Genomic DNA, 22,403 nt, shown 5'->3' with positions numbered 1-22,403 from the left:
TTTCGTTTCGCGTTCATTTGCCTTAAAATGCGAACATTAGGTTTAAAATTGCCACCCAGAACTGTAATCTATTTCACTCTGCTAGGGAATGCAGCTGCCAGGGAATACATAAAAATTTTAGCATAATGTAATTCAATTTCTGTATGCAATGATAATAGATAAATGTATCCTCTTGGTATTAATGCGATACCGAATGCGGTTTCGCAATTTTCTCGGGAATTCTGGAATAATTACAAAACCCAGAGCAGGTGTGCGCAACAGGCCGCAAACACAATTAGAATCATTGAGCGACTCATTTCCTGCGAATTTCGATTGAATTACCATAGTGAGTTATTGTATCCAATTACTATGTAATCATTGGCCAATGAAGTATGAATTTCCAGAAGGGTTTTCACAGCATATTGTGGGCTCTTATCGCTTCTCGGAAGCTTCGAGAGTGTACACTCCTACTGAATACCATCAGCAGATTGAATTACATGATCATTGTAATTGGAAATACTTACAGTAGGAATAGACTACGGGGATTAAAATTAATTTTAATTTCAGTGCAAACAAAGTTTCCAGACAGATGGGCTCCCACCGGCCGATGTCCATCTCATTTCAAGCGACTTGAAGGTCCAACAGCCGCATGAGACTCCTTTGCAGCAATTTCACTGCTATTGCACCACCGCATTGTTCTCAATTTGTTCACTTACCGCCATAAACTTCAATCGATTTCCGGCAGATCATTAAACCCGATCTGATGCCTGCTTCCCGGGATTCGCTTCTTAATAATGCAGCTCCTCTCCCAAGAATGTCCATAAACTCAAGACCCAAAACAAGAAAACAACTCCGGAGTAAAGGTGAGAACAGAGGACCGCGCTGCTCCAACAAAGGACAGCGGCAGATTAGCAAACAACATTCAAGCACCGATAACCCACCGATGGCGCTGCATCTGCCGCTGTATCAGTCCCTGGACTCTCCCATGTCCTTGTCCTTTCTCCTCCTCCTCCTCCTCCGTCAGCCAAACCGAACCGCGAACCGGTAGCGTGGTTTAGCGAGTTGGTGAAAAGTTTAATCGAGCACTAAATTGACACCTACGGTATTGATCGTTAACGTGCTAAATGGTGGGGAAAGCCTTTTTCCTTTTTTCCCTCTCTCACTCACTCTCTCTTTCTCCTTTCCTGCTTCCTTCCTCAGCGGCTACAAGACCGCCATTTAACCGGCAGGAGGTAAAGGCTCACCGCGGTTCGACCGGTTGTATTAATTATTCACGTCAATCCGCACAAAATCGGAAGCATCGGGTAACAAGCACGCCATGGACGCCATGGACGCCATGGACTGAGGTTTTGCAAAGATATCGATTTACCATTCGTGCATGCGTTGAACACCGAGGTGCGTAGGAGGAGGAGGAGGAGTATCAGGTTTAATCAATTTTCGGTAGTCGCGACCGGCGACGGACGCGGCCGCGCACACGCTTGAAAGCGAATGGAAAATGTTTGCTGATGAAAGATCAATTAAATCGGGGAAAAAGGAAGGGGCACTGGTGGAACTCCCAGGAACTGCCAGCAGGATAACCCCATCATCCGCTCATCAGCACCAGGTATGAGCACCGACGGATTTGACGAGGTGAATTGATTATTTCGAAACTTTTTACATTCGGGACCCAGGACGACGGTGGCGGCGGTGATGGGATTTATCAACGGATTTCGGATCCACAAAATGCGTGCGCTATCTGTCTATCGCAACCATGAACGATTCTAAAGGCGAGAGAGCGCGAGTATTCGCGGAATTCTCACAACATCAAACGTGGAACACCACCACACCACCACGAGATGCGGTGTGTGATACGATAATTGGAATTTGATCGACACTCCCGCCCACCCCAGGTGGTGGAAGGAAGGATGTACTGGATCAAACAACGTAGTGGCAGCGATTTGCAGAGACAGAACCGACAACGCAAGGATATGATTTCGCGGCCGCGCTGGTTGAGGAGATAAAGAGGAATCAGCGAAAGATGTCAAAGATGCCCAAGGAAACCGGCGTGATGTCCTCGTGGAACAAACTCCCCAATGAACAGCTGGATTGACGCCGACGTTTGTGCTTTTCTGCCAACAAAACTCTCACATGGGCACGTGCGCCAGTCTGCTGATGTCTGTCAGTGATAATCATCCACCGCGGGCGGCACTAACTTTATCCAATCAGCGAATGGCGGCAATCAGGTCTCAGGTCTTCCCATTTATCGCCCATTTGATGTGTCTTTTCGCGTGAGGGAGACTTTTGGCTTTCGACGGCTCGCCCTCTCCGTCACGGACAAAGCAGTTGTTGTGTTTGATGTTATTGTCCCTTGAGATGGTCCACTGGTGGCTGTTCTCCAGGAGTGAGGGAAATCAGTTATGTTTTTGGAGAAGTTTATCAGCACTTCGAAATCCCTTCCCTCGGGAGATGTATTTGGTGTATGATTTGGTGTGGATTAAATCATTCTTTAGCAAGCGATCAACTCAGTTAAACTCCTTGGCACATCCTTAGATCATAGGGAGAGACGTCATAATCTAAAAAAAGTGTCAATAATCATTTGTCCACTTGAATTGAATAGGTCTTAAATTTAAGTTTCTTGTTTAAAGATTTTACATGAAGGGGTTTCAGCAAAACAAGTATCAGCTGATAACTTTTATTATCATCCTAGATATTGCGCCTGCTTTTGACGCTCTCGGCTCGTAAAAAGAATCCAAAATAATTGTTGCTATTCTGACATCAATAAGAAAATCGGTAACACCTGAAGAGAGCGGCAAAAAAAAATAGATTATGGATGATTACGGATGATTATCCATAATGCTTTTTATTTTTTGTGAGAAAATTCATCCCACAAATGGCTTGCAAAACATTAATAATGTTTTTACAAAAATTTACAAAAATTTTACAAAAACTAAACTCTGCAACTCCCGAAAATATTGATTTGAACTCTGTAGTACTGAAATCGTAAAATGTAATAATCTAACTTCTTAACAGATGTTTGAGAAAGAAAGAGACACATTTCTTATAATTTTTCGTTAGACTGGCAGCATAAGACCGCAAGCGCGTTAATTAAAATTGTTATTAATATTAAACGTAACCAGCGTTCTACTGTTTCACACCGCAATTCCTAGCACAACCGCTTCAATTTAGCTAAAACCAATAAGGAATTCGATGACAGAATCTACCATTTCAGCCACCGAACACATGACAATGTATTGAAAGTTCAGCAACAGCCAAGCAAAGGATGGATGCGCGCCTCCATCGAGTTCCACGAAGCGGTACGAAGATCGATACATCACATCACATCACACGGGCACACAAAATAACTCCACAGATGAGAGAGAAAGAGGCAAAGGGACAGAGACCAGGCCGCGCCAGAATTCAATTGCAAACTTTTTGAGCAGAAATTCAATTTCGACACCACCCCGCGTATCCCCATATCATGTTCCAGTCGATTGGAAATCTAAACTGGAAACGCAAATGAAAATACAATTACCTAACATTTGCAAACGGACCCCGTCGACGTCGTTGTCGTCGTCATTGCGTCGAGAGAAACAGATCCACAGACACCATATCAGCACCAGCAGGTCTGCGTGCCCTCTGGAATGTCACATCGCCATCAACTTTACCATCGACAAACACACCGCACGTTGGTTCTGAGTTTGTGCGTCTCCATCAGTCGCGAGCACTCGCTGGCTGTTGATCGTATTACATATTCATGATGAAGAAAGCCAGGTTTGAAAAAAAGTACTTACGATCTCGATTTCGTTCACCCTGCCACGCACTAACTCAGTCCTCGGATTCCGCATGTCCGTGGCCACTTTTAAGTGGAATATTCGGGCCAGAATGGCCGGCATGGCGGTGGCGGTGCGCTAGAACGTTTGCTGCCAGTACGTTAGTTCCATTGAATGGTCAGCTAACATCAATCGTCGCCGTCCAACCGTGACCAGCGTCATTAACGTCGTCCACCGGCCAGCCAGCCAACCAGCCAGCCAGCGTGCCTAAAAGCTTGCCCAGCCCCCGAAGAGTGGTGCTTTTGATTTTCGTTAATTAAAAGTAGGCTAGCAAACGGGTGGGGGAACGGTAACTAAGGCCACCGCGTCATCCACAGCAAAGCCTACTAATGAGTCCACGAACGTTGTGCCGGCAGTAATCGTTACCTGAGGTACCCTAAACCGACGCGATACTAAAATAGTCTCCCAAACGACCGATCAGAACTTGGACCATTTCGAATCCCCGTGGAGGAAGCAGAAAGAGAGAGAGAGCGCCGAAAAAGCCGCGGAAGTGGAAGGTTTTGTGAAAAAATGTGTTTTCCCTCTCGCGTTTAAAGCGAGATTAGTTTCGATTTTTTCCATTCAGCGTCCTTCCAGTACAAGGGGAACCAGGGAATGTATACCGAAGCCTTTCATAGAGGTCCAGTTGGAGCGGGAGAATTCCTTTTGGATCCCAAAAACGCAAGTAAACAACGGAAATGGAACACACAATTAGGCCAACCGTGATGAAGTCGTTTCGGAATGAAATATTGTAACTCGACTGGGCCGCCGCGACTCGTGAGTTCTGAGCCTACCAGGACCTCAAGCAACTGTGTAGCACCACCATCAGGGCTATGAATTAAGATCTACTACTTGGCTAAATGACTGTACGGAAGCGAGGAAGCGTGGAGGAAGCGGTGCGGTAGGCTTAGCGTATTGTGTTCCTTCTCGTCCTCCTCCTCCTCGTGCTATCCGAGCTGAGGGTGCCATCAATAATGGTAATGAACAGGAGATTAGCGAACAATATTATTGTTCCAGATAGCAACGCAGTACCGCCCGGGGGGCTCTTGGAACGAGCCTACTAGTATCACTACTGGAGTGTGAGTTTCAAGGGATGAGGGGATGAGTGTCTGAGAAAACAAATTAATAACGCGCGATACGCACCAACACAGTGGAATCAGTCCTTCGAACACGCCACGCCGTCTGGCCACGTGTTTAACTTGGAAGTTGGATCTCATCGTCGATTTTGTAATAAATCGACCTGGTTGAAGGGATGTTTTGGGATGGGGTACAAGGGAGGGACATAGACATTAAGCTTAACGAGCCCCGAGAACTCTATACCAGCCCAGCCCCGATCATTCGTTGGAACAAACAGCTTCTAATGAAGTGCCAACGTTTTTTGGGGAGGGATATCCAGTCCATTCATTGAGCCATTGAGTTTAAACAGGAGGTAAAAGGGCCCGTTCTCGTCCCTGTGCTGGCCTGTGTGTTGGCCAAGTTCCGAAAGTCCACCCAGTCCATACAGAGTCCGGGCCCCTGGTAGGCGTCAGTAATCCGAATCCCACAGTTCGTGGAAAGTGTGGCCCAGGTCAGCGCGTCAGGACGAATGCTGAACCGAGTGCAAAAGCCTCTTTCAGGCTCTCTCACATGAACACTTGTTGTGGGATCAAGTGGCGGGGGCGTAAAGTGCGCTAGTGGCAAGCATAAACACGGCTTATACATTATAACATTCAATTTATGTTCCGCTTGCGCTGGCACCGTTTAGTGGTTTGCCGCGACTGACGCACACCCGTCCTCCGCTGGAAGGGTTCTTCGTGAAGAGGTTTGGTTTGGTTTGGCACTCTGGAGAAGCATTAAGCTCGGATCTTGTTCAGCATCATCCACGGATCGTGTGGTGCGGAGGTTCAGGTGTTTAGGTGGCCTCGAGGAGCATTTTGCTTGGGCCTCAAATCCCTGCTGAAAGCTTCTGCGAAACGAATGGAGCGGATTTGTGACGCTCTTCACGTTCGATCGAATCAACCAGCAGCTAGGAGCTACGAATAGTCGACGGATGCTGTCGACACATTCCGGCTGGCATTAACAGGTGGTGGTGCTCGTTCAGTTCGCTTTCGATTCCAACATTCCAAGACGCGCGGTTGCCGATTGCTCTTCGGTGCAGGTGGAGAAGGCATTTTATGGAATTTATTATTAAAAAGAAGCGAACCAGAAGCCTTTCGCTGCATCAATCCGTGGGGTAGTAGCGGCAGCGGCAGCATCCAGGCATCAATGGGAGTCTTATGAGCATTCGCTGACCTCACTTGAAGGGGGTGGGGGCTGAAGCTACTCCAGAAGCGAACTTTATAATAAAGTCCATCCCCGTGATCCCCAATCAGGACCCCAGAGGGACCTAGGACGCGGAATGAATGTTTGCAAAGACACAGGAGATTGGCACAGAGCTGGTAGAACGGTTTCGGTGGAAGTTTTTCGGTAGGAAAAGTTATCTGGAAGAGCCGTCAGGTTCGACAGAAGCGGACAGGTCTCGAAAACTTTGTTCCGTTCCAGAGGGAGCGGATCTATCGATGAGTTTTCCACCCAAAGAAAAGGAATGAGGAACCGATTTCGATAACAACGCGATGCCGCACTGCCAGTTCGATGGTGCAGCATACTTCTGTGGCTCGTGTCCTTTTTGTTCGCTTTGCAATGCGCTAAGGAGGAGCTCGGTGCATTTCACTAAAATCCAAAGAAAACCAGGCATCAGTGAGGTTGTCAGCGAGTGAATGCACCACACACAGACACAAGGATCTTCTGCGAAGATAATTCGAGTGAACCGCACTTTTATTGTAGGAAAATGGGAAATGAGTATAATTTGCATCACGATTCGCAGCATGCACGAAAAACCAGATACTTTTCCCCCGGAACAGAAAGCAAACAACATAAAATACAGTATAATTAATTACCATCAATCGAAAACGGCACACGTGCCGCCGCAGCATCCGCCTGTCCTGTTGCTGGAGGCCTGGGGGGAGTATACTCATCAGCAATTTGCAGTTTCCGTACCAATAAGTGTCAATACCGTCGGTTTGGTCGTTTGTTGTGGTTGCACCAAGCGTGCGTACGATGATTGATATTTTTGTGATTGATTTATATATGGTTCTGTTGCACTTTCAACCACGTTTCGTTTCGGTTTTGTGGTTGTTCCGGGTGAAGGACGACGCTTCGGAGCTTATTGTTGTGGAATGGAATGGAACCACTGTCCAACAAAAATTTATGACATCGCAGGAGTGGGAGGCGAGAATGATGGTGATGTTTTAATTGAATTGGCGTACGGTTACAACAGGCACGGTGCATCGCATATCAATCGTCATCGCAGCAGCAGGACGAAAGCGTTGGTGGCCAGGAACATGGACGTCACTGTGGGAAAAGTTTCACTGTCGATCTTTTATTTCACGCCCATTAGGCTGATTAACAGATGGGACTTCCATTTGCCACTGTAAAAGCTACAAACAAGTGGTGATAGAATGCGGACCAAACCAACGAACTCTTGTTGCAAGTGGAATAATGAACTTCAGGGTCTTTTGGGCACATAGTAAGCGCTACAAAATTTAATTTAAACAGCGTTTGAATAACAGATTCAGAACAATAGAAACTTGTGGTTACAAAAACTGAACAGACAGCGACTGAAACAGCGAGGGCAAACATGAACGCGAGCAAAACATTAACACACATTTAATTATGTTAATGTAAGTTACTGTTATCACCATGTTATCAATTTGAATATTGTGTTGATCGCAACCACATCATAATTTTTTACTAAACCATATTACATGTGCGACATTCTGCAGACTTTTCCACCTCCACTAACTGGTAGAGAAGTAAGGATCCTTTTTTAACGATTGGTCGAACTGATGCTTGACTTAAAAAAAATAATTCAAACTAATATTTCTGAACAGCATGTGTGTTCTGTTCTCATAATAAACCCCAATTTTAATCAGCACTGCACATGGCATACAATTTAAACTCTGTCTCTAACAGTTGAAATTTATCACCGGTCTTTTCATCACGATGTTCATAAATAAATTACCCTTCCATGATGCTAATAGCTAATAGTAGAACGGTGTTAACACTGTCATCCTTTAAAATTAATATTGTCAACCTGTAAAAGCATGTAGCAAGCTGATAATTGACATAAACTTTTTTTTAAAAAAGAGAAAAGAAAAGCACAAACTGCGCACCTGCTTCAAACTGAATTACAGCCAATCAATATCCGCTGATTACAGCGAATCAATAATGAATCGCACGTTGCGGTTGCGAGCGCCGGTAATCAAACATGCTGCAACAACAGCGCCCCATAACCGCGCTGGCACTCACGGCAGCTAACGAGATAACCGGGTGCAGCACTCCCTCTGACACATGCGCGCGCTTACGTTAATCTCATTTTGTAACAAATTATGCAAATCAGTTAAGATTAAGAAAGGAGAACAACCCTAATTACTCCTGTGGGGGCTTTAATGAGTGCCACGATGGTGATGATGATGATGATGATGATGATGGCTGATGTGCTGGGTTGGTGCGGCCGCGAATCCTGTAAAACTTTCACCACCAGCCAGGGCGATGATGGATAAAATTCAATTTTGAGTTCCAACCACCATTCGTACCTTCAACGGAATCAACAGCAACAAGTCCGCAATCGGGTGACGAGGATGGGTTGTTCTGTTTTTTTTTTCTCTTCTGCTTCCTGGAGATGAAAATGAGTTTTCCCCAGCAAACTGCACCCCGATGAGCAATTTGTGGTGCTGCAGGACCGTCAGTGAAGTGTTGAAGCATTACAATCCGGCTGCTTGTTTGTTGTTGCCGATTTCATGACCAGAATTCTGGAACAAGGCGCAATGAACGCTCGCCGAAAAGCGGGTCCATGGTTCGTTCCATTCGGGGATAGTTGCATTTTCGGTCGGACATGACAAGCGTCCCCAAGGGAACAGTGGATGGACCTCTAGGGATGCCTCTTCAAACAGTGTCCAGGGATGTGGGAGAAGAACGAAGGTGAGCATAAAAGCGTCCAGGAAAAAGGATGCAGTGCTACGAATAAAAAAATAGTTTTTTTCAACCCCTACTTCAATCGACTGCCAGCTCATATGTGAAGTCAATTGGTTGAGTGGAATTGGAGCAACTATACGGGAAAAATAAAAAAAATGCAAAACGAACGGAACATTAAACATTCATAAGTGTGAACGACCGAATGACCCGCTGGTCGGTAGAGCATTGACGCTGCGGCCGCTGCTTTGTGGTAGGGTTTTGATATCCGTTTTTTCTCTTCTTTCAGCCCTTTTACTGTTTATGTTTGCGAACTATGCGAAGTGAACAGCATCCACATTATCCGCGACAGCGGTCAACCTGTTGCATGGTACCGTACGTCCAGACTGGGGTCTCAGGTTTTGCTACGCTTTTAAATGGTTAAAGGTAATAAAAACTAATGAGCAGCTTAATCGTACACCGGACACCGATGGTCTTTAATGGAAGCAATAAACTATACGTCCATTGAGCATTAAAGTGAATCCGAGGACAGCAGAACAGCTGCTCCGTTGTCATAAGAGCTATTTTTTTTATTCATGAAAAAAAGATAGTATAGAACTTTTTCCTTAATTAAAGGGTTATGCTACAAGATAATAAAGTGTCCTTAAGGAAAAGGCAACATGCTAACATGCTGAATAAAGAAGGATAGGGGATAATGGGTTTGAAGCATAGACTTCTGTCTTAAAAATATTAGTTTAATGATCTACTGCAGCTAAAAACAGCCGATAAACCACATTCTTGCGGCACAGTTGCATGTGAATTGTGAATTGTGCATTGAAATGATTACAAAATTAATTCATTTATGTATGCGATTGATTACTGGACGGTTGTAGGCAGCTAAAGTCGTTCTGCCCTCAAAAAATCGCATATGCAGTCATCTTACGACACTCCATGCCACTACAGACGGCCGTAGGTAGCTCTGGTTTACACGTGGGCCCCATCTTACTACCATCAACCGTGAGTTTTTGCTGAACGTAAGCGTGTTGCTAAGCTGTGGACCTAAAACACAACGGAATCCTCTTTGCATCTCCAAGCGCAAGCTATGACGCAAGTGGTTTCTATGTTGTTACATCAAGAGTGTTCTATAGCCTCAATTGAACCTTCAGCCTAAAAACCACGCAAAGTGGATTCATCTCAACGCCCACTAATGGCTAGACATTATTTAATACTGAGATATGATTTTCGCAACCGCAAGACCCTCCAACTATTCGAATCTAATGCTGCATAACCAATGAAAATCGATCGATGGTTCGATAAGTAAAAGATGTTCGAAATTATTGACATACCACAACGTGTATTTTACCGAAACGATCATTGCTCGACAAGGAAATAGAATATCCTGCACGATTCATTTGCTTTTGCCGTCGAAAAATGATAAAAAAAACTTACCAAAACATGTTTGGGTACATCGTTTACCATTCATTCACAGAAAGTAAATAAATAAAATAGCAAAACTGCTAATACTAATACAGAGTTGTAGTGGATGTTTTAAGAAATCATTCTTCGCATTTTTATTAAGAAACCAAGAGTTGGGAAATTGATAGCGTAGGGCCTTACAAAAAACGATTAAACCCATGTTTGGCCCAAGCACCCAGACACGCTTTGGCCGGACCAAACCAACACGTTTCACCCACAACGGCACAAAGCGACATCAACATCATAAGACGACATCCCGGATACCCATCACAGGCGATCATACGGTTCGAAGCTGCTGCTGCTGCTGTGCGTACGTGACAGATAAACTGCACACCTCAAACACGGCTCTCTGGCCGGCGTCTAGTTGCCTGCTAGCTAGGGGCAGATTTGTCGAACCGTTTAACGCCACTGCGCCACTCGACTCATCGCCACCTTCAGCCCCTGGGACTATTAATGGTAATAATTGTTTCAACAACCTGTCCAACACACAGGAAGTGTTCCCCTTGGTCCGGAAGCTTCTGAAGCTTGAAGTTTGTTCCCCTCCACGACACTATACACACCGCAGCACATGCCATCCGATGATCGCCCGAACTGAGTAAACGTGCCACAAATAATAATAGATTTTGGAACCAACAACCGGCCTCCGGTGGTGGTGGTACCGTATGCCGATTGCCGATCAACCAAATCAACCGGAACTCAATATGAGGTTTAAAATACTTCGAGCGAGGACAGTGGCGGATGGAAGACGGATATGGAATCATGCACCTCGTCGTCGTTGCTGACACGGAGCTACCTCTGGTCTGGATCTGGACCGCTTCGTCCGGAAATTAATATTCCTCCTTGTGTCCACGAGACATTAAGTCTCACAAAGAACCACAAATAAAAAAAGGGAGAGAATGAAATACTCCAGGACCACCCTATCTCCCTATTAGCACGCTCGGTGGCCAGCCAGACCAGCCAGTGGCCATATTTCGTTTGCTTTATTTGGCCAAATTCGGTGACACATCTGTGACGAATGATGGACTGCGGCGATTTCCCGGCTCGGAAGCTCGACGGCCACGGTGCGCTCATCGTTAGCCGTGGCCGCAACCAGAGACCAGAGAATGATGCCTGGAGGCCTGGGCGATATGTTTCCGCAACGGTGACACATTGATACATGTTGAGCATACGTTACCTATTCCACCGAGCAATCGTCCCTCTCTCTCTCTCTCTCTCTCTCTCTCTCTTGGCTGCAGAACCATGAATCTTTTGTTTTTTTTATCCCCATTTTCCCGCATGAAACGAGAGAGAATGTTTGTCATGTGCGCTGATGGAAGGAAGTCGCAGCTCAACCAGAAGTCAACGTCGCTGCCGCCGTCACCATTTAGCGGTTCGCACACAGCGGCCGATGCCATGGCACATGGTTGCAATTATTTTTATGTTCCGCCTTTGTTTTGTGACGATATTTGTGCTCCGTTTTTCCTGCCAATGCTCAGGCTCAGGCCTGCCGTCAACTGCCAGGGGCGGTTGCTTAATTTTCCGCCATGCGAAAACTATTCCGGTGGCCTGGGCGCTCTATGGGGATCGGGATAAAAGACGCGAGATGGAGCAGAAGGAGTAGAAACACGCTGAACACGGCATTGCCGCTTGTTAGATGGATGTCTTACAGATGTTACGACCGTAGTGCTCCCCCATTTGCATCAAAGAGTTTGCGGAACGATAAACAGGCTAGCTGGTAGCTCGGGGAGCACGGGATTTTCTGGGAGCGTTGGTGTCTCGGCTGCTGTTTTCCTTTTGAAAGAACTTAGGAAGCAATAAATCGCACATCGCACATCACAATCGCAAGAGCAATAAATTTGGAAGAATTCATGCTTAAAATACATCAACTGAGAGGCACATCAGGAATTTGTTATTAATCATGTGACTTTACGTTAACTTTATGCCGTGTATGGTTGGATGACTGCATCATTTTAGTGCAAATATGAATAGAAGGCGAGGAGTATGCCGCTTTTACGACTTTAAAATAGCGTTCTCCTGAGCTATACTTCCCTGGCAGGTATCATTCTTTTGGTTTTGTAATTGAAGAAGGTTGAAACCCGCCATTTATATCCCGAATGTCCTGTAGCAAATTTCCCCCAAACATCTTTGGTTGTGAAGGCTTTATCCTCGAAAGTTACTCGAAAATAATCGAACGAAATAATCGAATAATCTTCGACGAACAAGTAGAACCATAATCTAGAGAAATGTCCTTCAAAATGTTACGCAAAAGGTGCTTCATTTTTGGACGAATAATGACGAACATTTAGAATAGTCCAGAAGTATGACAAGTGATCACTTCAATACTGATCAACCTCAGCAGGATGTTTAGGATTAGAAGGACGTGCTATGATAATATGGCAAAGCAGCTACAAGCCTTTACTAATGAGTATGCTCAAGTCACTGAACCATCGAGAAAACGATCGTTTTTCGTCCGATCAATCCAGAAGCTGCCAGGATAATAGAAGAATGTTGCGCCTTCCAGTAGAAAATAGCATTAAGTGGAATGCAATTAGCCAATCTTTTAAACTCACTTTTCAAAGTATTCCGAAAAAAAAGCGGCAGCAAATCAATTCAGGCAACTAATACAAACATTTATAGCCCGTCCAAAAGGCACAGATCGGTCGGTAAGAAATGCCTTTATGCAAGGCACCTGGCCACGGTTTCCCACTTCAACCATAAACCTCCACGATGGAACCACCTTTGGTGAAAACTAAAATTTGTTCCAAGCACGGAATCAGGAACTATTCATTCGAGCGTTTACACAGCGCTGCTGCTGTGCTTGCTAGCGATGAATAAGTTGAGCTGAGCTGACATCAAGATAAAAACGGAAAGCAAAGAAAAAAAAAACACCAAAAATGGATTCACGGGAGAATCTCGTTGATTTTGCTTCAGCTTCTCCACTTTGCGGTTATTAGCTCCGGAGGATGGGAGTTCATCTTTCCAACAATTCTTCATCTCTATGCCCTCTACGGTGCGCCTTTTCTTATTTCGGTAGCTCTTTGCCACTATTCGGGGGGGTTCCACTCCACAGTTCTGGCCATACACTGCCACGTTTTTGCCAAACCCGCTACCACTACTGCTGCCACCGGCAGGGCACTCCGATGGCAATCGTTCATCACTGTCAGTTTCACCGTCGTCGTCGTCGTCGTCGTCGTCCTCGAGTTCGTCATCTGGAAAATGCGAAAAAGCGGAAAATATTTTCCGGATACTCGAACGCTTTCCATGGCTTCCTGAGCCTCCCTCTGGCGTGTTTGGTTGCGAGTAGTTTTCCTTTCACAGCAGTTGCGGTCGCTGTTGTCGTCGCCATTTGCGCGTTTGTTTCTCTGCTGCTCGGTCTCTGTTCGTGGCATCCATCTAGCAAACATCGCGTCATTGTTGATGAGATAATTAATTAGGTGAAAATTAGATATGGTTTTCGGTGGTGGTGGCCGTGGCCACGACGTTTGGATTGCTGGCCTTGGCCAGTTCCTTGCGGTTGCCAGTTGGCGACGGTTAAACCGTGCGTGTCATACGCTCCGTGTGTCACGGGTGGTTTGTCACCGAGGGACGGTTCCCCAGCCCCCTGCCCTCCTGGTGATCCGCTGGGGAAATGGAAATGGTAAATCATATTCTCCTCCCTCGGTGAGCCGAGTCAGCACCGGCTAGGAACGAGTAATTTATTAGAGCTTCTTCCGCGAACGAGAGCTGGTGCTCGGTCGGCCTCTGGAGAGACGCTTTTGTGTTTGCGTCTTTGCGCTTTTTCGCTTCAATTTATCATCTTTCCGATTTGCCGGGGATGATTATTATGTGAACTCTCTGCCGGTTGGAGCAGTTTATGCTTCTTTGAGGTCAGTTCCGCTGAAAAACGAAGTTCGGATGCTGGCTAATGCTAATGCTGATCCTTGTGGTTGATGCGTACAGCGGTGATGGTGGTGGTGGTGGAGATGTAAAGCACTGTTTTATGCAAAATCCATGCTGCTGCTGCCAGTGCTGTGCCTTTTGCAGAAGAAAACAATTCACCCTCCACTGGTGCCACGAGGCACCATGGGGATGACGGAAAATAGAACAACAACAACAAAAATCCCAAAGTCGTACCAGAACCTCAGCAAAACGGTTTCCAATAAGCTTGCGACAGACCATGGCCAAAGGGCAGACTTCGACGAAACAGCGAACCCGGGTACCATCTCTCCGGTCGCGCCATTGATGTTATCCTCTGGAGGATGATGATGTTGGAGTGGAGTGTGCTCCCAGGTGTTTGTTGGCCCACTGGCACCAGCTCCAGTCCTCCAGTCGACCAGTGGAGTGGAGAATGATGGAAATGATTTAAAATTAATCATGAATCCGAGGTCGGTACCATCCCGCCTGGGGCGTGCCGATGGAAACCTTCGCAAAATTCTATTCACTTTAGTTCGATTTTCCCTCCCTCTTTCGTCCACTTGCTCTGCCTCTTCAAAGGACCCCCCTCCGGAGTGGAGCTTTATCCTTGCTGGAGATGGGAAAGCCTCTTCAATTCTATCACCCTTGCCCCTCTCCCGGCCGATCGGTCCTGGGCGCTGCTCATGAATAATGTTCAATCACAGCGCATGCTGCGTGCCGGAATCAATAATGAGAGTTTTCTTTTAATTTTTCTCTTATTTGCTGCCGGAAAACAACCGAATTATCATCAGAGTGCACATTGTCGTCGTCGTCGTCGAGCTTGTCGTCCGGGTTTCTATGGCACTGTCATTGCGTCGTGCGCCAGGAACGTTCGTGCTTTTGTGTTCCGGTTTGCCAGCATGCCGCCGCTCAAACGCTGCATGGAGCATGGTCTGTGTCTCCCGGTTTGATGATGAATAATTTAAGGATGTAAATCCTGATTCCCGAGGCAGCCCGTAGTACGATGGCGGAGCAAATGTAAAACCGATCTGATGGGGGATTTGTTTTTTTTTTCGAATCGGCCCGTCATTCGTTTCACTTAAATCGTTATTTACTGAAGCAGGATCAACAATCGGTGGTTCGATGTGTGATCGGTAAGCTTACGAAAGAGCATTCTTTTAAGTTTTACTTCGCTTCAAATAATTGCCACGCTGTTTAAAGCTGCCATGGAAAAGCTTGTTAAAGGATGGTGCGATAAGAGGATTAGGAAAGTAAATATGAATAAAAGACGAATGATGTCGAATCCTTAGTCAAATTTGCATGTTTTAAGGCTCAGTATTCGGAATAACAATGGTGAAAGTATGGTTTTTTTGGGGCTCAAATTGGCAGCAAATCGTTTAGTGTATACAGAGCTTGGAACTACACTAAGGACATTATTTAATGTTTTAAGACGGGGAACAAATGAAACAGATTCCAAGTTCCCTCGGCGCTATTATCATTGTATACTAAAAATGAATTACTATTTGCATCAATGTCTTTGCTCAATTCAATGAACTTGTTACAAAAGATGCCATTTTATGTGGCCAGCAATGATTGGCTAATTGTTTGCAATTGATTGGTCGAATTGGAACGGTGCACTTATAAAATGGATGAGCATTGTTTTGCAGTTCCACTGTATTCGAACTGAGATGGATCGATTTTGTGATTCGTTGGACCGAGGATCTATTTTCCGAATTATTTCATTCGAAGAACCGATACAGCCATCATGGCGTAACGAATACACAAGAATTCGTTTCGAAAAGCAACAGAATTTTGAGAAACTGAGTGACACAGAGTTATTTAAATAGAACCAATCAATTGAATCTATATCTCCATTTGTTTGGAAAATAGAAACATGTTTAAAAATTATTGTTAAGAAGCTCAAAGCTCATGAACAATAACAAACTATTTAGTCTCGAAAAGTCAGGAAAATATTGAAACCGAATCAACAGTTAGCGTTGGATAGCTACTGGACTTCTATTGCTAATAATAAAAAAAAAGTAGTTAATCAAATCTTGCTTCATTACCTTAAATTTGATAGCATTTATTTCAATTTGCATACTTTTAAAATATTGAAATATTTCTCCAAAACAACATCAAACAGTTTCCAGCTCCTACCTGGACCTGATGATTCTGTGTTGGTCTCTGTTTTATTTCACTCAATGTTTCCAACCCAAAATTGAATAATCCACCCACTGCGTTGCATCGCTTGTGGTTGCGCCTCGCAAAAGGTCTTCAGACCCATCCTACCAGCCAGTCAGCCAACCAGCCAGCCAGACAGCCAGCATGCCATGCCATGCCCAACAATGAATGAGACAACGGCACTCGGCAACATGCACCGTGAAGATTAAAACAAACAACAAACAAGAGAAGCGGATCGAAAGCGAACGCGCACCAGACCAGACAATGCAGTATTTAACGGAGATAAAGATCTGCTGGGCGAGAGGTGCGAGCACCGATTCCCTGTGGCTGGCTGGTTCATCGGATCTCGTCGATAACTTCGACCCAAATCCGAAACCGATGACCAGGACGACCGGAATGCGGCAAGGCCATCTGCTGCAACATCGAACCACCGTCTGGGTCTGTACGATTGCAAGCTGTCGTGTCTCGTCTCGGTTAGAGATCACCTCGGCCCAACCCATCTGTGGTCCGGTCCACCGATGGTCAGTCCCTCCGCGAGAAGGTAAGGGCGTGAGATACCTGAGGTCTGAGGTCCATCTGCGATCTTCGATGCATTCTGCCCCCACCGGGTCGGTCCAGAACGAAAGAATCCCTTTTTTTGCCTTCCACGAACCACACACAACAAACAAATCCAAATCGCTTGCATTCCGATGGTGCAGCGTTTTGCGTTTTCCTGCTCTGCGTCGTTCCCTTCTCAGTTTGACCTTCTCGGTTCCGAAGACAGCAAACTGGGCACCGGGCACCGGGCACCGGGCACCAGCATTGCTCGCATGCCAAACGGCATTTTGGCGGCATCGAGAACGGAACACAGCGACGACGACGACGAGACGCGGTCTGGACCAACCAGTACAACCTTCGTCAATCGTTGCCGTTAATTGTTGTACAAAAGGGAGGCACTCCAAAGGGGAAGCACTTCGAAGCACGGCGGTCTTCACCGTCGATCAGTCCAGCCATCTTCAGGGGCATCTTGAAGGCGAGACGTTTTTTTTATACCTCTACCCCGGTTCATGTCTTTGCTTTGTTTCTTAATCATAATTTATCGTTCCATTCCGTTTGCCGGCTTGCTATGGGAATCGACTTTTACGGTGCATCCTCCCGTCTGTTTCGTCCATCGAATCCGTGCGGACCAACATCCTTGAATTCGCTCGCCCTGTCTCTTCCCAAAGGCAGACAATCTTAAGCCATGGTCTGGCCACCTATATGGTCCCCCCTGCCCCGCGTTTTATGACGGATCGAGGAATTACCACAGACCAACAGACACCCACTGCAATCGAAGCTATAATTAAAGACCCATTCCGTCTCGTCTGCTTCACCTCTCTCTCAGACTTCGCGCGCGGTGCTGATTGGCAAAGAGTTATACCGCGCGATAAGCAGACATGCTGCAGAGAAGATGCACATCGTAAAACACACCGTAGACGTTCCGTGGTTTTAAGTCCTGGGGAGAGGAGAAGTGAGTGAATCATCTAGCACTCAAGATTTGCAGGGAGGCGATCTTCACAAGAGCTGAAAGGTTACGTCAGCTGGATTTTCGGAAAGGATGATCGCTTCGACTCCTAATGGACACCTCAATTTGTGTCGCAAATAGATTCACATTTTTTTGGGGGAGAATTTGAAATATATTGAGCTGTTTTTCTTTGTTGTTATTGTGCATGCGATCATCACCAGGGAATTCACGGAACAGTCACAGCAGGACTCCGTACTTGTGTTCTCTTGTGTCCTGGCACTCCACGCTGCCATTTAATGAGCTTTCATTCCATTCGTTTCTGTTCCCCCTCTTCGTGGTCGCAAAGTATCGCCATCAAACATTTCAATCAAATTAAGTACGACTCCATCCAGGCAGACTCCCTCTTGCGATGGCGCAGTCCTTCGATGAGGACTAATTGGGCGAACATGATGCACTCCAATTTGAATATTTGTGGCGACGGAATGAAACATTTTTCGCAAAATCGCAAAAGAAAAATCGACGGCGCAATGACCGATCGGAAGTTTTGGGGGCAATCGTCGAAAAGTTATTGTCCTGTCGCTCCCCACAGTCCGTCAGTCACCCTGCTAGTGCTTCCAAATCAATCAACCAACTGTCAGGGGTCTACCAGCGGATGGAGTACATTTTTCATTCGCAGAGCACGCTATTTCGGTTGCCATCCCATTCTCGCAGCCATCTCTTCGGTGGAGTGTTTTTTTTTCGGGGTTTTTCTTCTGTTTTTCGGTACAAGATTCCTTCCCTTATTGGGCCACCATGAAACTCGTCATGGATCTAGGCAGTAGGCATCTCGTAAGAACCGGCAAATCGATTGGACCTGTCAAAAAGGAGCAAGCGGCGACTCGCATTTTGACTTTGGTTTTAGGCGCCCGCTGTGGCTCCGGCTGACATGGCGGTTCGATTTTACATTTGAACCTCTCGCTGGTCGCCTTTCGTTCTTCTTCCTTCTGGCCGTCTGTCGGCACCTTTATGGCCGGTCGCATCGCGGTCGTGTTCCGTTTGAAAGAAACATGAATTCGCACGCACGGATACACGAACGAACCCTCCCCAGCGGGGGCAACAGCCACGAAAACAAAAATAAAAGCTCTCGCGAAAATCATAAAAAAGCGGTCAAGTTAAAAATACTCGCGTGCGTGCGTGGTACACACATACACCAGACACCTTGCGGCGTAGGAACGAGGAACGGTTACGACGGCGACGACGACGACGAAGCGGGAATTAAATTGATTTTAGATTTATTGACTGTTTTCCTTATATTCCTGCCAGAAAAAGGGAACCGGCGCCTGAACCTAAAGACAGAGAAGAGCAAGAAGTGTGTTGGGCAGCCTCCGCAGAACACGCAGAAACGGTACAAAAAATAAAGAGGAAGGGAGCGGGGGGGGGGGGGGGGATGGGGCACCGCAACATTTGCACCACTTGTGGGCTCTTGCGACGAATATAAGACCAAACGGTGCGCACACCACACAACGCATACACATCATCCGGCCTCCAATAAAGCCTGCCAGCAACTTTTACAACAAACTTTTATTCACCGCTTGCTGAGCCCTCATCCTCCTTCACCCACCCGTCTGCCGCTCTGAAAGTCTGACTTTGAGAGGCGCGAGGCAACGCACCGCCAGCTTTTTGCTTATTTTTCCCGAACGCCGCAACTTCCTTTCGCGAAAAGAATCATAAAAACGGAGCTCGCGGGCCCACATGCTGGAGGATCCTGGCAGTCTGGTAAGCCGCTGGGCCCTCAAGAAATTTGGCAATTTGTGGTCTGGTGAGGGTGAGGGTGCGCTGGTGAATGTTTGGTTACGTCGCAGGACGTCGGCCGGGCTTTTCACCATCGGTTCCTGCTGGCAAAAGGATATCGAAATGAAATCCGATCTGGCAGCGACCGTTAGTCGAGGTCCACGGCGTCGAGGTGGTGAGTAGCTGGTGCTGGTATGCGCATCGTCCGGGTTCGGGTGCTTGATCGACCACCACTTACTTCCGGGCGCACCGGCGAGAAGGAAAAAACAAAATACAACAAAAAAAAGTAGTAAAACATTTGCAGAAGGAGCAAACCATCGGTAAGGTCCTCAAAGTGAAGTCGTTCTCGGTTCTTGGTGGAATGTCGATGAGAATGAAGGGAATTAAAAACTCACGCAGCTTTTCGGTTGTGTTTGTCTGTTTGCTTAACACTGTTGAAGTGTGTTTTCCTCGTGGTGGGGAGTGGTGATGAAAAAATAAATAAAAAGGCGCCAGGTGGTCAAGTACTGACGTTGAAGTCGAGAAACAGCTGCTCCAATAAGAACGATCGGTGTGATAGTAAATCAATAGGCATTTCACAACAATGGTGCACGTCTGGTTTTGACGGAAACTGGAATTTGACAGTTTGTCCCAGACTCACCGAGCCGCAGCACCTGTACAAGTAGGCGCCAGAGAAGTAAACCGAAGTAACCGAACAACCTGAGCTCAACTAAGCAACCGTTTGCTTCAACGATTTCTTGGAAAGATCTACCAGAGTGGAAGAGCAATCCCGAGCACTGCATTATTATGTTCTCATTAAGCCACGTGTCTTCGTTTCTTGGGAACATTATAAACTCCTACCGCCCACGTGATCTCCCCATCAATACCTTGGGTATGCCATCGAGACGAATGTTGGCGCGTGTTCTGTATGTACCTTCTGTTGCTACTGCTGCTGGTGGTGGTGGTGGGTGTAGCTAGAACAGAACTCAGTCACAAGACATTAATACTCGCTGGATTTACGCCCTCGCGTGTCAATACTTGGCGCAGCTGTGTGTTTGCGAGGACAGCGAGGGCTTAGGCGGTCGCACACTGAGGCGGAGAAAACTTTTCTCCTAGCCCAGAAGCACCAGCAAGCCCAAGTACTTCTCGTTGTGCACTTGCTGCGTTATCCTTTCCGTACACATACCGCGATGCTGCATCCGGTGCTGCTCATTGGAATGTTTTGATGAATACCAAGTTGTCCAAGGAGTACGCCGAAGGGGGCGACTTCTCATTATAGGACCCGGGGAGCCTCCTGCTAGCTGCTAGCTGGTTGCTGCGCCCACTTTTTGTTTGTTTCTTCTCCAACCCTCATTTTTCTTATCTTTTCACTTTACCACCATCCAGTGCTACCGTTTCTGCTGCTTCTTCTACTATAGGTCGTCTGTTCGCCATTCATTTTTGAAAAGCACGAATGAAACCCATTCCCATTATCGCGCACTGTGCGCGCAGCCTACGACGGAACTGTATGGAAAGTAATCAACCCTCCACGGGCAGCCCACGAGTGGTGTGGGAAGCTGCTGGCTGCGGGAGAAGGTTGGCCACTTGTCGCCCCAAACTGAAACGCGGAACAAGTTGGAATTTCATCGCTCGCTGGATCGCTCGTATTTGCTTTGGTGAAAACGGGTAAACAACCCCCGGGGGAGGGGGAACGGATGAAGAGAATGGAGAGTTCGCACGATGGCGGAGCAAACATACATCCAGGGTGACCACCGCGGTGCCCCTTCCCTTCTCTTCCCTTCCTGTTGCCGCCTGTTGCTCATATTTTAATTTTATTCCCACCGGCCCACCGGAGCCCACCGGAGATGATCTAGGCCGCCAGTTTCTTCTTTGCTTGAGGGCTTCGGGTGCCCGCCTCTTCGTGGTCTAAGCTGCATATTGAAAGGAATGGCCATACATGGGTACCGAGGTCGGTTTCCTGCTGCTGCTGTTGCTGCTGCTGCAGGTGACACTCCCCAACACAGTCGCAACAACGTTCGCTCTGGGGCGAAGCGAGCAAAAGTTTCCCCATTCCGGGTCCGCTGTATTCGGGATTCGGTTGGAATCCAAGTGGAGCAAGGTGGAACGACACAAGTTCGGTTCGTTAATTATGCTCCATAGGATCCGGAATAAACGGACAAGTAGTGTACTTAGCAGTAGTGTGAAGGGGTCACACCGTGAGGTGAAAAGTGTCGCAACGATGCAGCACCAATCCGGTGCATATAAGGACAAAATGAAGGGGTTCAGCAACAAGTTTCCCCCCCCCCCCCTCGGGGGGGAGGAGGGCCAGTCGACCACAACTGGCGTTAAATTATGAGAACTTTAGCCAGCATTTAGATCCAGAAGGGTGTGTGGTCACCGATCGCAGCTGTGTCTTTGCGAGCTTCTAAGTGAGATTAGTTTTTCGAATAAATCACACCCTTGTAGGGGCTATTCCCTTGGAGCAGTAAGGTGTTGTGTGTCTTCTGAAGAAGAGGAAACCTCTCGCCATCGCCTAGGAACTTACGTATTCATCGAACTGCTTCACCATAACTAATGCAGCCGAGTGCCATAATGAACCTGAGACAGGGACCGAGAATTCATAATGTGACACCCCGTAAACAAACGACTACGGGACCTGGAGGTGGATCTGGTCCAGGTTTTGGGTGCCAAGAAACGCCACAACTAATTACCATCCAATCAGTTCCAGCTCACCGACCGACGGTGACCAAGAAGAAGAGAACCAGCAACAAGAGCATAATGTCGCGTGCATTATCGATTATTATGCTGGGCCACCGTTTCCCTCCTCATCCTCCTCGACCTCCATTGACACCGATTGGTAGGTGACACAATTACCTTTTGAACGTTAATTAAAGCCTCTCCATCAGCGCCTGGTGCTTGTCAAGATGCTGTTGCTGCTGCTGCTGTCT

This window comes from Anopheles aquasalis, chromosome 3, assembly GCF_943734665.1.
Source record: "Anopheles aquasalis chromosome 3, idAnoAquaMG_Q_19, whole genome shotgun sequence".
NCBI lineage: Eukaryota > Metazoa > Arthropoda > Insecta > Diptera > Culicidae > Anopheles > Anopheles aquasalis.
This window is presented reverse-complemented; position numbering follows the sequence as displayed.